General features: G+C 44.5%; 1 protein-coding gene across 1 annotated transcript in view; it reads left to right on the forward strand.

Moving 5' to 3' along the window:
- DSCAM (DS cell adhesion molecule) overlaps nt 1–6,000 on the forward strand; it is a 665,388-nt gene that overhangs the window by 24,452 nt on the left and 634,936 nt on the right. The gene's annotated exons all lie outside the window — the stretch shown is intronic.

The following is a 6,000-nucleotide window of genomic DNA, read 5'->3' on the forward strand; positions in this document are numbered from 1 at the left end:
CGAGCGCGCCGGGAGGAACAGGGAGACACAGAACCCGAAGCAGGCGCCAGGCTCCGAGCTGTCGGCACAGAGCCCGACGCGGGGCTCGAACTCACAAACTGCAAGATCATGACCTGAGCCGAAGTCAGACACTTAACTGACTGAGCCGCCCAGGCGCCCCCAAAGTATTTAACTTCTTAATGAAGTATGGAATATATACATACAAGTGTACCTATCACAGCGTATAGCTCAGGGAAGTTTTCATTAGCTTAGCGCATCAGTGTACCCAGAACCCAGATCAAGAACATGTATGCAGCTGGCAGCTGGATGCCACCCTGCCCTTTCATTCTCTAGACCCACCCTGACCTGTGATTTCTTTTTTTCTTTTTAATTTTTTAATGTTTATTTATTTTTGAGAGAGAGAGAGAGAGAGACACAGAGTGAGTGGGGGAGGGGCAGAGAGAGAGGGAGACAGACTCTGAAGCAGGCTCCAGGCTCTGGGCTGGCAGCACAGAGCCCGATATGGGGCTTGAACTCCTGAACCACGAGATCATGATCTGAGCTGGTCGGATGCTCAACAGACCGAGCCCCCCAGGAGCCCCAGCTGACCTGTGATTCTTAACATTCTGGATTAGTGTTTCCTATTTTTATGCTTGATATAAATGGAATAATACAGCGTGTACTCTTATTGTGTCTCTATTTGCTTTGCTTCAGCATTATGGTTGTGAGATTTATATATCTTTTGTAACTATAGATTGTTCATTCTCACGGTTATGTGGTGATTCAGCGTACAAATGCATCCTACTCTATTTGCCCGTTTTTCTGTTGGTGGATATTTGAGTGGTTTCCAGCTTGGGACTCTTACAAATGGCGCCGCTAGGGACATACCGGGGTGTGCTCTTTTGGTGAGGATATGCATACATTTCTGTTGGATAAACACCTTGCAGGTGAATTGTTGAGTCATAGGCTATGCATATGTTCCGCTTCGGGAGATATCGGTGACTGGTTTTCCACAAAGTCTGATTTTATCAGATTCCACCCCCATCTGCACCGTAGGAAGTTCCTATTGCTGTATGTCCTTGAGCCCCTCAATATATATAGTCTGTCGTTCCCACTTTAATCATTCAGAAGGCTGTTTAGTGCTAACTCCTTATGCTTTTAATTTCATTTGTTTGATGACTAGTTACACTCAGCATTTTCTCGTGTGCATATCGGCTATTTATATAATGGCTTCTGTGAAGTGACTCTCCAAGCCTTCTACTTTGTAATTGGATTCTCTTTTTCTTACTGGTTTGTAGGAGTTCGTTATGTATTTTGCACACCAGTCTTTGGCCAGATATCTTTTGCGCAACTCACCTTTTGTATATTAACTGTCCCTGAGGATCCATCTCTTTGTTGGTTTTTTTTTAACTTTTATTTTATTTTATTTTGAAAATTTTCATTCCAGTGTAGTTGACGTATGGTGTTCTCTCAGTTTCAGGTGTACAATACAGTGATTCGACACTTCCCTGTACGAATTGCTCAGTGCTCATCAAGATAAGTGTACTTTTTAGTCCCCCTTGCCTATTTTACCACCCCCCCCCCCACCCCGCACCACCCCGTCTCTGGTTTTTGTATCTCCTTGTTCGTTCCACTCTCCTTGGTATGTCTCAGCCAGTGGTGAGCTTCGGTTTCCTGGACTATGGCATCTCTCGCCGGGGACTTAGAGCCCTATTCCCACCTCACTACTGAGTGGCCCAAAGGCAGTGCCCCCTTGACCTTAGTAAGACTGACGTTGTGTTCTCTGCCCACCTCCGTTCTGCCTCGTATGTTCTCTGTTTTTGTTCATGGGGCACCACGCGACCAGGCATATGAGCTGTTGAATTCTGACCATAATGACTTTTTCCTCTTCCTCTTTCACATTCCTTTCATGGCCCCGCCCACAAATTCTGGCGGGGTCACATCAAGACACATTCATACAGGCTTTCTCCTCCCTTCACCCCACCCATGACCACGCAGGTCTAGGCCACCCCCGCAGCAGCCTAGTTGGACTTCCAGCCTCCGCTCCTCATAAGCCCAGTGTTAACTTTCTAAGACGACAATTTGGAAAATGGCTTGCCCTGCACCAAAACGTTCACTGTTTCTCTATTTTTGTTTAAACCGCTTTCTTGAGATGTAATTCACATGCAATAAAATGTACCCATTTGTATGATTCAGTGGTTTTTAGTCAGTTTGCAGATACGTACAACCTTCATCAAAGTCGAGTTTAAACCTTTTGAATGGCCTCACAAAGAGCCCCTGCATCCCGAGGTTACCACCCTGTTACCCCACAGCCTCACCGCTAGCTCTAAGGAAACCACTCTCTTCTTTCTGTCCTTGTAGAGTTCTCTCTTCCGGAGAAGTCATGTGCTGTAATTACAGAGTACGCGGCCCTTTGTGATTGGCTTTTTTCACTTAGCATAATGTCGCCAAGGCTCATCCATGTCTGTATCAGGTGTCAGTATTTCATTTCTTGCCATTACTGGAGAAACTTCCACTGAATGGACGTACCAGATCATGCTTCTCTGTTCTTCGGTTGATGGACGCGCTGGTTGTTCCCACACCTGGCTATTATAAATAATGCTCCTCTAAATACCTGTGCACAAGTTTTTGCAGGGACATGTGTATCCATTTCTCTTGGGCATATACCTATGGATGGGACTTCCTGTGGCCTGCAGAATTAAGCATATGCTTTTTAGCATGAGATCTGATATCACTTAGGATCTAGACTTTATAACAAGTATCTGAAATGGAAGCTTCCTGAGATCACCCTCCAAGCCTTGGTTGCAGTGTCCCCGGGCCTTAGCACAGTGCTAGGCCAGTAGTAGTAGGTGATGGGTGAGTGTGTTCAGAGTGAGTGGGTCTGAAGACTCTCAAGTTCCCTCGCTCACATTGTGCATCACTCTTATTTCTGTCCTGCAGTTCCGATTATCCGGGATCTTCTCGCTTCTCTCCTGCCTGTGATTGACTCCGTGTCCTAACTTGTTTATGCCCCCTGCCTAGAATCTCCCTTCCGCTTCTCTTCTTGAGAGGTGGCCTCATCTTCCCCAGGTCGGGGTAGTCGCTCTCATCGATGCATCCGTAGCATTTCGTGAGTAGTTCTGCCACAGCACTCAGCAAAGAATTTTCATCCGTCTCTTTACTGACCACGGTACCCCCTGGACGAATGAGCGATTGTTTTCTTTCATGTCTCTTCACCTCGCCAGATCTGAATTTTCAAGGAAGCAATGTAGACTTATTTTTTTCTTTTTAGTGTAACGTTCTTCTTTCTGTTGTCACTGGAGCCCTGCTTATGCCATCTGTTATAACGTGATAAAACGTGGAGAAATCTGTACATGAAAGAACAATCCTCCAAAGCCCCTTCCTTCGGCATCCTTGGTGTCCGTACCCCGGGATTTTATACGCTGAATGTTGGAGCGAGATTATGCCAAATGTTTTGTTTAGCTTTCTGTTATTAAACTGCAGTTGGTTTCTGGGAAGTTTCACACGCACGTAATTCACAGCGAGATCGCCTGTGCCCTTACTGGAGGGAGCAAATGTTGCTGTATTTTAAGTACGTGCAGCATGCTATAAAATGAAGTACTATTATTTAAGCAGATGGATGGTCCCTTAGATGGAAGAAACAGAAGCTGCTGGAATGTAGTTTGGGTTTTCTTTTGCCTGTGGCCATATGATGTGTATCTTAGAGAATGAGTTTATGTTACGTTATTAAACCCAGTGGTGTGAAATACAAAGACTAAAGTGAAATACCTTAAAAATGTAAGGAGAAGTGACAGTAATTCCCTGTGGGTCACTTATCTCCTTAACTATCCTAGGATTAAACGTTTATTTTGCATTTTTTCTTGCAGGCATTTGAATAATTTCACATTTATATATGAAATATTTCTCACATACATTCACGTGTTCAAAGACTATTGTTAACAAGGCTAACTTTTGTGAGACAAGAGAATGAATTCAGATATGACTAAATTTTATTTAGTTCAAATTACCTAAATCCAGTTGACAGAAGAGTAATGTGGGGTGGGAACAAAAAAGAATCTGGTGGAATTAATTAGCCTCAGAGAGTGACAGTTTCCTCCCTCCTAACAACGTGTTTGGGGTGATGTCAGTTTCCTAGAAAGCTGAAATGTAAAATCACCGTGCTACTCTCAGCATTTTTATTTGAGTTGAAAGCTGTAATGCTTAACTATTAACTGTGCTTCCGATCTGAGCCAATTTCTTAGTTAGCAATAATTTTCATATTCTGATTTATGGAGCATTGCTAAAGATTTTAGTTATGGTTGGGAGAGGAAGCCATCAAAGTTACTACTTGATGAACACCCCCCTCCCCCCCTTGCCTGTCTTCTCTTTGAGTGAGTCTGTCACTTTTACAAAGTGGCTTTTTCTCCACCATCTTCTGGCATGGTGGTGTTTCCTCCATGGTGTCCCCTCTTTTCTCAGCTCAGAAGTAGTCAGCACTGGCTCCAGTGGGCAAGCTGGTGGACACTTCCGCTGAGACAGATCAGCAGGAAGCAGTTGGATGTTCAGATGAGCTACCTGGGGGATGCTGAATGTCCTAAACACAGCTTCTCCGGAATTTGGCTTTATAGAGGAAAGGCAGCCATATGCTGAAAGTAAATCTTCATCAGAAAGACCGAATCTGGCCTCTGTGAGCTCCTAGCCCTGAATCCACGGTCAAGTGACAAAATCCCCACCTCTTCTTCCGTAAAGTGGAGCCTGTACTCGCCTGGCAGAGCTCCTGTTCACAAGACTAAAAGAACACCTTGAGGATCACAGCATTGCCTGGGATGGTATAGCGCTCAGTAAATGATACTCTCATCTCTGCCCAGTGAGATTAATTCCAGGCGTCGAGGGCGTCTTTTCTCCCGTGAATATGTGACTAAGAGTGCGTTTGTTTTTAGAAAGTCACACAGAAGCACAAATGTCTGCGAGATAGGTCTTCACAGCGTTTTAAAACCTTTCGTTAATTTTTGGATTCTAGAAGTTGTTCCCTTTGTTCATGGAAGTGACACTCTGTGACTACTGGTTACCGAGTGCAACACAGGCACTCAGTAAATGAATTAAAAAGCCAATTATGTGTGGAGAGGTTTGCAGATATCTTACTCGTAGCAATGAAAACAGTTTAAATAACTAAGATCAGGAAAACAGTTCAGAGAATCATGTTATATAAAATGTGCATCCACTATTTACTTGGAAGGTCTGAATAGAAATATGGAATCTTGTATATGAAACAGTGTTAAGAGAATGAAGCATAACCTATAACAATTGCATGGTTTATGTATTCGCATTATTACATAGAATTATCATAGAGGTGCATACGGCACGTGGGCAGATGGACCAGAAGAGGAAGCTGCCACGGGCCGGTGGGATTGAATGATACATCTCTCAAAGTTCTCATTATCACCGCTGCTCATTTTTGAGTAAAAAATGCCCTGTCAAGGGGCGCCTGGGTGGTTCAGTCGGTTAAACGTCCGACTTCGGCTCAGGTCACGATCTCGCAGCTCGTGAGTTCGAGCCCCGCGTCGGGCTCTGTGCTGACCGCTCGGAGCCTGGAGCCTCCTTCGGATTCTGTGTATGTCTCCCTCTCCCCCTCCCCCGCTCATGCTCTGTCACTCTCTCCCTGTCAAAAATAAATAAACATTAAAAAAATTAAAAACAAGTGCACCATTGCTTTGGTGCTATTTGTAGAAAATCAGTTGTGCTTTTCAAAAAACGTTTTACACACAAACGTAGATTTTCATTGGTAAAAATTGTGACTAATTTCGTTCGAGAATATGTCTCCGTGTGCCTCCCACCCAGAGCAATTTAGTCCTAGCAACTGGATCCAGTCCTTCATCCTTTTAGCTTGTGCTTATCGAGCGCCCGCTGGCTGCCAGGCTCTGCACTCTAGGTGACAGTGTGAGCGAATCAGGGGTCTTACGTTCTAGAGGGGGAGACAAACAATAGAGGAATACGAAACACAGAGCATGATTCCCAGTAGTGGTCACTCCTGTGGAGACAGAG

Source organism: Herpailurus yagouaroundi, unplaced genomic scaffold (assembly GCF_014898765.1).
Source record: "Herpailurus yagouaroundi ecotype Mexico unplaced genomic scaffold, PumYag 162, whole genome shotgun sequence".
Classification (NCBI taxonomy): Eukaryota; Metazoa; Chordata; class Mammalia; order Carnivora; family Felidae; genus Herpailurus; species Herpailurus yagouaroundi.